This window comes from Anomaloglossus baeobatrachus, chromosome 1 (assembly GCF_048569485.1).
Source record: "Anomaloglossus baeobatrachus isolate aAnoBae1 chromosome 1, aAnoBae1.hap1, whole genome shotgun sequence".
Classification (NCBI taxonomy): domain Eukaryota; kingdom Metazoa; phylum Chordata; class Amphibia; order Anura; family Aromobatidae; genus Anomaloglossus; species Anomaloglossus baeobatrachus.
In genome coordinates, this window is record NC_134353.1 from 850,274,636 (window position 1) to 850,284,997 (window position 10,362).

At 47.3% G+C, this 10,362-nt stretch overlaps 1 pseudogene; it reads left to right on the forward strand.

Annotated features, from left to right (window-relative positions):
- The first annotated feature begins 6,038 nt into the window (after positions 1-6,038).
- Positions 6,039-6,443, forward strand: LOC142301193 (10 kDa heat shock protein, mitochondrial pseudogene; annotated as a pseudogene).
- Positions 6,444-10,362: the final 3,919 nt, after the last annotated feature.

The window sequence follows — 10,362 nt, forward strand, 5'->3', positions numbered from 1 at the left end:
GGTGGCTTTGCCCGGTTCCATCGCCCCGAGGCGTAGGAGTAGCCGCCGCTGCAGGATTCCTGTTGGGGCAGGTGTTACAGCAGCCGGAATGGTGTCGCTCTCCACAGGCGGAGCGGGCCCCGGGTGGATGATGAGGGTTATAATGGCCGTTAGCGGCGGCGCCAGTAAGGACGAGCCAACACAGTCTCTGCGGGTTCAGGGTGTAGTTTACTCACAACTTCAGCTGCCAGCCCAGTCACACTGGTCAGTGCCGTGATGGGCTCAGGTCGATCCCGAATCTGCGGGAGGTCAGAACCGGTCTGGTAGTCTGCGGGCCCTTCCTCACTGCGCTTTTTAGTGCGGGTCCCTGTGGCTTGAAGCACTTAGAGTCCCTTCCATACTAGGTAGAGTACTGTTCCCTATGGCAGTAGCGGGGATCCCCTTGAGTCTGACCATGATCTAGGCCCCGAGAGTCCTATATGCCACCTGGCTCTGGAAACTTGGGTGGTCGAAGAAGCATGGAACCTCTCCATCCAGCAGAATCTGGTGATGCAATGCAATGTGCAATTACACCACTTTAGGGTGCTGCACCCTGAACAGTGCTGGTCCTGGGGAACTGACACGGTATCCTCCTCAGGAACCCTTAAACTCTTATGTACCACAGGAGCTACTGGGAAAGACGTGTGCTCACTTTAACTCCTGCTGGAGAACTCCTTTCTAAAACTGTAAACTGTGTACGTGACTCCAAACTCCCCCTGTTTGTCGCTCCTCCCTTACCCAGGTCCTAAGCTAGTGGGGCCCCTGTTGTATTGGCATCCTGTAAATGCCACACTGTTTGAAACCAGTTTTATACATGACCCTAGCCAAGTCCCCAGTGGGGAAGGGGCAATCCATGTGTGTATGTGGTTGTGGATGATGAAACCGGTATCGACCTCCTTTTGATCCATGATCAGCACCGCACACTAAGTAGGGTACAGTACACTGTGGCAACCTGAGCCTCAGGGGCACCACATTCCCCCACGGCAAATGGCAGCATTCCCAGGCTGCAACAAAACACAATTAACACCACATTTTTATAAATGCATGCATGCAATAGGTTAACAATAAACATTCTTCCCTTTATTGGAGGCAGCATTGACTTCAAACGTTTCAAACATGTTCAATATTACCGGTCACAGGTTATCAGCGGCAGTTGTCTGTATAAATCGTTTCACATTATAAAACTGTGCAAAGATAAAACATTTTCACTTTAGCTTGATGGAACGGATGAAAAATATGAGTCCCATTGTACACTCATCAGTTTCTCGCTCACCATTATTTAACACCTTCCGTACTAAGTAGAGTTCTTTGTCACCCTAATTCTGGTTGGGTGCACAACAGGTGCAATTATTTACAATTAGGTGTCCTGGCCACCCGCAGTCCTGTGGCACAAATGTTCATTAAACCATAATCAGATCAACTTTGCAAAACAGAGAAAAACAACAATTTACTGGGGACTGGTTGGCTCTTAATCAGCCGGTCTACAGGAGTCCTCTCCATCAGTCTGGGTACATTTATCTTGTACACGCAATACACAAGGTGCTAGGTGGGAAGCGGGGACTGTTTCTGGACACTTGACCGAAGTAAGCCCTGCTTCAGTTTCAGCATCCTCCTGCCAACAAAGTCCCACATCCAGGGCATACCAGCCCCGTTCTTCCCTGTGGCGTGTATACACAACCCGGTCTCCCGAGTAAAGATCCCGGCCCGGATGACTCCGCTGGAGGTGGGATTAAACATCACGCCGGGACACAAACACTTCTTTGCTCAGCCCCGGCTCCGAAATTAACCCCCAACCCCGTTTGAAATCAAACTGGGTCACAGTACCTCTATGTAGCGGACCCCGCTCTGATGGATGGGACTGGTGGGCTCGCTGCTTAGCTGCCAGGTTTTGGGTCTCCATCGCCCACTTTTGCTCCTAGTTCCACCACTCCTAGTGCCGCCACTCCTCCGTGACCAGCTGGGTAACTGTGTCCAGATAGGTGGTCCAGCTTGTTGTGGCCTGACAGCTTAGCTGAGACTGTCCTTTTTCCCACACCAGACTGGGAATGGGTTCTCCTGATGCCTTGGTGCTCGCCTCAGCTCCTGGTGGTTGGTGGGTCTTGGGCGGATCTTCAGCCTTTTTTGCAATGGTCACCGGACCCTCCGTGACCTGGAAAATTGTCACCGATTCTTCAGAAACCTGGGGGACGGTCGCTGGTTCTTCAGCAACCTGGGGGATGGTCACTGGTTCTTCAGCAACCTGGGGGATGGTCACCGGTGCTTCAGCAACTGATGGGGTGGCTCTCAGGTCCTTGGCAATTTCGATGGCGGCTGCCAGATCTTCAGCGGGGGATGTCTGGTGGTTTGAGGGATCCTGGAGGGTGTCACCAGTTGCAGTGGTGACTGAAATCTCAATCTACTCCACCGCAGACCCTTCCTTCGACATTTCTCCATCCAGGATTGGCGGCAGTTGTTCCTCATAGGCCTGCATGGCCCCCACCATTCCCATCATGGACGCCCTCCAGTCACAGATGACGCCCAGCTGGGATCGCTAAAGCTCCTGAGTCACCCAGTTCACTTCTTCCTCCATTTCCCGAGCACTTCAGAACATTGGTTGCACTGGTGTGCCCCCTTGACGGCCAGGGTAAGCCATTACTGACACTCTGCACCTCTGATGGGCCTGGTTCTGTCCACTCCCTTGCTCCTCCAACTCTCGACTCCCTCACTTTTTCTTTATCTTCCCGTCTCTGGAGAAGTTGGCTCTGCCCACATCTTCTGTTAGTTTAGTTTCTCCTTCTCGACCATGGGAGGGGGCGGCCTTAGGCTTTCGCACCACTTTGTCCCAGCAACTCACGAAGGGCGGGCACACCCTGGCCACTTGTTGTCTTCTAATGCTAAGGAACTAGGTAGACCATAAGGCACACAGTACCCAGTTAAATGGCACGATATCCTGTTCGTGACGCCAAATGTAGCGCCCGAAAGGGCAAGCGGTTAACCTACTCATCGCCGGGCCGTTCTGGGTCAGGTCAGACGTTGTCACGGAGTGGCCTTGTCCAGTTCCGTTTCCCCGAGGCATACAGTAAATGTTGGGAGAAGCGGGATATTTGGGAGAGTTTGCCATGATGCCACCTGTGGTATGCGGCCAGGAGTAGCCGCCGCTGCATGATTCCTAACCGGGGCAGGTGTTACAGCAGCCAGGATGGTGTCGCTCCCCACAGGCGGAGCGGGCCCCGGGTGGATAATGAGGGTTATAATGGCTGTTGGCACCTAAGTGCTGGGCGGTGGCACCGGTAAGGATGAGCCAACACAGCCTCTGTGGGTTCACAACTTCAGCGGCCAGCCCGGTCACACTGGTCACTGCCATGATGGGCTCAGGTCAATCCCGAATCCGCGGGAGGTCAGACCTGGTACAGTAGTCTGCTAGTCTGCAGGCCCTTCCTCACTACACTTTTTAGTGCGGGTCCCTGTGGCTTGAAGCACTTAGAGTCCCTTCCGTACTAGGTAGAGTACTGTTCCCTATGCCAGTAGCAGGGATCCCCTTGAGTCTGACCATGATCTAGGCCTATATGCCACCTGGCTATGGAAACTTGGGTGGTCGAAGAAGCATGGAACCTCTCCGTCCTGCAGAATCTGGTGATGCAATGTGGAATTACACCACCCTAGGGTGCTGCACCCTGAACAGTGCTGGTCCCGGAGAAACTGACACCGTATCCTCCTCAGCGACTATTAAACTCCTATGTACCACAGGAGCTACCGGGAAAGACATCTGCTCACTGTCACTCCTACTGGAGAACTCCCTTCTAATACTGTAAACTGTGTGTGTGACTCCAAACTCCCCGACCCAACCCAGTCCCCAGTGTGGAAGGGCAACCCATGTGTGGATGATGAAACTGGTACCGACCTCCTTTGGATCTATGATCAGCACCACACCCTAAGTTGGGTGCAGTACCCTGTGGCGACCTGAGCCTCAGAAGCGCCACACAAGAAGTCCCCATCACAAGGGCCTCCAATGACAAATCGTAGTTAGCCTGGAGTAGGAGTACTGTCCTAGTTTCCAGCACCCAAAAGGATGCCATCCAGAAATTGTGTAAAAGTAGAAAAATCTTAATTGGATCGTCATGTTAAAAATAGACACACAATTAAAAGTCTATAAATAACACTGACGCGTTTCGGATCTATAGATAAGATCCTTACTCTACCTACAATTTTTTCTGTTGCTCTATCCTGGGAACCCCAATCCTGGTGTTATCCATGCATCATACTGGACTCACATTACAGGCATTACGGTAGGCTGAAACTATTTTTTCTTTTCTTCCTTTGTACTGTCCTAGTTTGTTCGCCACTGCACAATGAGCATAATGTTCACAAAAATTAGCCCTATGGGCTGAGTCATGGTTGATGCAGGAAGTCCCCTTCACAGGGGCCTCCAATGACAAATAGTAGTTAGGCTGGGGTAGGAGTACTGTCCTACTTTGGCCACCTCTGCACAATGTAGTTTTCAAAAATTTGCCCTATGGGCTGAGTCATGGTTGATGCAGGAAAGAAATGACTTTATATGGGAACGGGGTGGACGTTAACAGCAGCAGTCAAAAATCAACATTTTGAGGGAATTTAGTTTGGTTAGCTCTCATCTGGAGTGATTGCAAACTGTGGAGAAATCCAGTCTTTGTTGAATTTAATCAGAGTAAGTCTGTCTGCATTTTCTGTTGAGAGGCATGAGCGCCTATAAGAGATGATTGCCCCAGCAGAACTGAAAACACGCTCTTACATCACACTAGCAGCCTGGCAGGCCAGCACCTCCAAGGCGTATAAGGAGAGGTTGGGCCTAGTGTTCAGCTTGGACTCCCAATAATTAAAGGAAACTGAAGCATCAGAAAGAATGCAGGTATGGTCACTTAAGTATCCCTTGACCATGTTGTCACACTTCTCCCTCTTTGGCATTTTTACAGGCACAGATGGCCCTTGCTGATGTCCAGGTTTATTCAAAATGGCCCAGTTTGCGCCCATTTTCCCCCCACCTCTGTTGGACCTGGTGTTGGTGTATCTACCCATTAATCCTTGGTGTTGAAAAGAGTCGGTAACTCTGCCGCCAGCATTTTCTGAGGGTGATGTTTTCATCAACTGATCTACAACAACCGTCTTGAATCCTCCATTGTGCAACCCTTTGGTGACTCCAATAGGAGAGAAGGAAATTTCTCCTTGTACGTGGGTCCAGAAAGGTGGCCAACCAGTATAGGTTGTTCGATAAAATGTGTATCACACGAGGGTCTTGCCACAGACACTTACACATGAACTGTGCCATGTGGGTCAAGCTGCAAACAGGCAAAGCATCTGTGTTTCCACCAGGAGGAACAATATCCATCCTCTCCTCACGCCGACTCGCCTCCTCCTCTACCTCCTCCTCTCCAGCCCATCCATGCTGGACAGACATGAAGCTTAGGTTGAGAGTCCCCTGTGTAGCTTTGGGAGACCCCTGGGTAGCACAGAAAAACAAATCTTCTTCCTCCTCATCCTCCTCATCATCACCCAATGTTGCCTCAGAATATTGGCTGGGCTGGGTAGTATCACACATTGGGAAATCTGGCTCCATAGTCACATGCTGGGCACTCAAAGCTTCATCTTTGAGATTATGCAGTGATTGTTTCAACAGACACAGCAGTGGGATGGTTAAGCTGATAATAAGGTAAAAATCCGTATGGAAAAAGGTCAGCGCTAAAACCCAATGTTTTTATGGTTCTGCAGCTAGATTTCTAAGGCAAAAAAAACCTTATTGCCTAGGTTAAAACTACAAGAATTGAAAAGGTAGCATGACACCCCTACCGGAAGTAGTTCCTCCTCGCCGGCGTCCGAGCTGCCTGGTGACCATCTATTTAATCATTTATTAATAACGAGCAGGACGTGTCCCAACCCCCAGGCCGGGGAGTGACTTGTGTGTGACCTTTTGCAGACAAGCGAGGGAGCCAAGGTCGTAACGCCCCCTGTGGATGACGCAGGCGCACTAACCTTTTGTATTCACGTGGGTTCTGTTCGCTTTTTTCTCGGGTGGCAGACAGTCATGGCAGGAAAAGCCTTCAAGAAGTTTCTTCCTTTACTTGACCCTGTCCTTGTTGAATGGATTGCTCAAGAGACAGTAACCAAAGGAGGAATTATGCTTCCTGAAAAATCCCAAAACAAAGTCTTACAAGCAGTGGTGGTAGCAGTCGGTGGTGGTTCTAAAGGAAAGAGCGGAGAGATCCAACCTGTTAATGTAAATGTTCGCGAAACAGTTCATCTTCCTGAATATGGAAGAACCAAAGTATTGATTAATGATAAGGAGTACTACTTATTCAGAGATAGTGACATCTTAGGCAAATTCATGTCATAACCGCTTTTTATATTTTTCTCTTCTCCATTCCAGAACCTATTGGAAACTACACTTATGTAATTAATGTAATGTATTTGCTACAATAAATTGAACAACATGTAAAAAAAAAAAACCAAAAAAAAAAAAACTAGAAGAATTATGTATATAGAAATAAATTCCTATATATAAAAAATCTGCGCTGAACCATGAAACATCTATATTTTAATTATGATTAACGCTATAAAAGACACTTGTACATGTGGAGCCCCGGCCGGTGGCTACCATCTATTTTAAAATAAAAATAAGGACAAAAGTAAGGATAAAAATAAAAATACTTGTTTATTATTTGTATTTAGAGAAAGGGTTATAAATTTGCCACAAGTAGAGGGATAAATAGATAAGTCAATCCAGGGAATTCCAGGAGATTCACAAGAATAAACTCCGTTCTGAAAAGTAAATAGGTTGTTATACTGCAGTTCCGCGGAAACCTTCAGGTATTACTATGAACCATGCGCTCCACATAAGCCACGCTTTTCTTGGTGGATTTGAATTTTCCCGCACTCCTAGCGTGTTACCGCTACGGACATTTACAGGAGTATAGCACGGTTGCGATAAACAACCACCGGTCTGAGGTTTTCAAAGGCGAATGCAGTCTCTGCGCTATAATTTTCTTTAGTACCTGAACACCGAGTTTCCAGCGGGGATGTAGCAGGTTTTCCCTTGTATGAACTCCTGGTGCCTGGAACAGACATACCACCGAGGCTGTGTCAGATCACACCCCAGCTCTTGAGAGACAGACAGATGGATTGGTTAGGCTCTGGAGTGATTATTTTTATACCAAGTTATGTGTCCTATTGTCGTTTATATACTCTTTTCTTGTAACTTACAATTCATTAATATTTTCATTCTGTGAGTAGAAAATAAAATACTAATCATAATTAAAATATAGATGTTTCTTGGTTCAGCGCAGATTTTTTACATATAGGAATTTATTTCTATATACATAATTCTTTTAAGCTGATAATAGCCTGATCACCGCTCACGAGCTATGTATCGTCCCTGTCCACAACAACTTGTCCATGTCTCGGTTGTAAGGTGGACCTTCCCGGTCATGGCGTTGGTCAGAGATTGTTTAACACATGCTTGTGTAACGCAGGAAAGGCACAATGGGCAAAATAGTGGTGGCTGGGAACACTGTATTGTGGGGCAGCCACAGTCAAGAGATCATGGAAACATTGTGTTCCCACAAGCCTAAACGACAACATCTCCACATCTAGCAATTTGGCAATGTGCGAGTTTAGGTTTTATGCCTGTGGGTGCGTTGCTGGGTATTTATGCTTCCTTTTCAAGATTTTGGGCATGGACAATTGGACGCTGCCCCTGGGACAATGAAGTGGATGTGGTTGATGTTTGCTGTGTCTGTGCAATTGCACCTTGTGGACAGGTTGTTTGAACGCTTGCTTCCTGGACAGCAGATTGTGAAGGTCGTAGCACAGGTGACAGGGCAGTGGTTTGACCCGCAGACACAAATTTGGTACCCTGGTGCTCTGCCCACCTACTGGGGTGCTTGGCTGCCATGTGGTTCCACATACTAGTGGTGCTCAGGTTGCCTTTGCCCTGGCCTCTGCTCAACGTGGTATGGAAGAGGCTACAGATTACAATGTTTTTCTCTGAAGGAGTTTAAAAACATTTTTTTTAGACAGCAGCTAAATGCCCCCTTGCCCTGACTTGGGCCACAGTGGAGATGCTCTTGGGAACAGTTGACCCAATTCTCATTCTGGGCAAACCACTACCCCTTGGTGCCTGTGTTGGTGCTATATATCCATCTTCCTCTGTGTTGCTGTACTGGCTATGCATGTCAATGGTCCAGGTCGGATCAGTGGACTCATCATCGACCACCTCATTTTCCATCTCATCCTCCTTCCCACTTGAGATTATAGGCTGACCTGATGGCAACTGTGTCTCTTCATCATCAGCCTCCACCTCTGGAGACAGTAATTCAGGTTCCTCAAACTGGCTTTCATCTGGTCGTAGGTTCTCAAATACTTGCACATCAATGTATGTCACCCCCTCACATCCCTCTTCAATGCTGGAAGTCTCCTGTGGCTGATGAAGGGGGGAGGAAGGAGGACCAGGTTGAGGATTGGACAGTCTACCACAGTAGACTGTGTGGTCGTGGAAGATTAGTTGCTGCTTAACAAATGCAAAGAGGCCTTGTTTGCTATCCAAAACAGAATCTGCTCTTGCTTTTCTGGCATCCACACACGTTTACGTTCCAGACCAGGAAATTTGGCAAGGAACATAGTGGATGCATCAAGCTTTTTCTGACTTGACACAGATTCAGTGCCTTGTCGCCCACCACTGACAACACCACACCCATGTCCACGTTACTGTCCCTTAACAACTGCGTTTTTTGTCATTTTGGGTTTTGCTGACATATTTGCAGATGTTGATAGCTCAAGCCAAGCAAACGTTGACCCCAAAAATATTGTGGAGAAATTACAAGTGAGTACTTTGTACCAGGCAGCACTGATTGCTAGAGTACTGCTTTGTAATTATTTGCAAAAGCCACTAGCAATGTATTTATGTGGCTGATGTGGATGGATGGCACAAGTCAGGCTGTGAACCCCTAAATATCATGGAAACAGGAAATTTACGGTATCAGGCAGCAGTAAATTCTAGAGTACTGCTTTGTAATTATTTGCAAAATCCACTAGCAGATTACTAGGGTGATCTGGATGCCACAAGGCAGGCTGTGAACCCCTAAATATTGTGGAAACAGGTCCCGATTCCTGACCTAATCCACAATCTCTACCTCCCTGCTGTGACTTTGTTCAGTGCTATCAGCTCTTAAAAGAGCTATTGTATTCGGGTGTCTGGACGGTACGATAAACATTGTGACACACTGCTTTAAACACTGTCCCTGCTCGGAAAGCTGTCCCTCTGAACGCTACACTGACCTATGCTGCAGGCAGCCCCGAAAAGGGCTTTTTGTGTTATTAAGAGGCCTAAACTCTCCATAGGAGCTTCTTCCTCTATCTCTACGCTGATACAATGCAGGCTTCGGAGGCAATGTGCACAAAATGGCGGTGACAGATCTTTTATAGACCCTATGACGCTGAGCGACCAACCAATCACAGTAATGGCATGACTATGATGTCTGTAGCATTACTGTGATTGGTTAAGAAGCCCATCATGTTTATTGGCTGCAAATCAGGTGCCAAAATGGCTGGGCTGGACATCCGAATATAGTGAGGTGAATACACTATTACTTGCAATATAACGAATAGCCCAAATACCGTGTTATTCTGCGAATAGCGAAGAGTAACTAATACATTCGCTCATCACTAATTGCAGCATGTTGTGGTTGCACTCGTCTATCGGACATGACCCATCAATGCAAGTCAATTGGTGGTAGGAAAAAAAAGTCAGCCCATGCCGTCTATTTTTTGTGGACACATTACTATTCTGTAGCATAGAACATTATAAATTGTCTTGTAAATGATTGTAGAATTAAAATTTCTGAGAAGAAAACGCATTGCATAAGGATGGCATACAGAATCTAGTTGAAAAAAATAAATCACACACTCGCATAGCACTTGCATTACAAAAGGTTTCCCATACAGATTCCTCTTGTCCAACCTTTCAGGAGCGGAATCGGACCAGATTTTTACACGTCAGTGTGAGAGTCCTCTTGGTGTTATAAAGGTATTGACTGGCTTATCTTTTAGAAGTCTACATAGTTATATTAAAAGGACTCTGTCATCAGGTTTTAGCTATGTAAGCTGCAGACAGCATGCTGCAAGGGTTAACACAGAGATATCAGGGATAGAGTTGAGCGTGGTTCGTGGTTCGAGGTTCTCCAGTTCTAAGCTCGAGTGATTTTTGGGGCTGTTTGAGATCGAACTAGAACTCGAGCTTTTTGCAAAAGCTCGATAGTTCTAGATACGTTCGAGAACGGTTCTAGCTGCAAAAAGCAGGGCTTTTTACAGCTACAGTGTGCAGGAGCCATCGCTGACAGC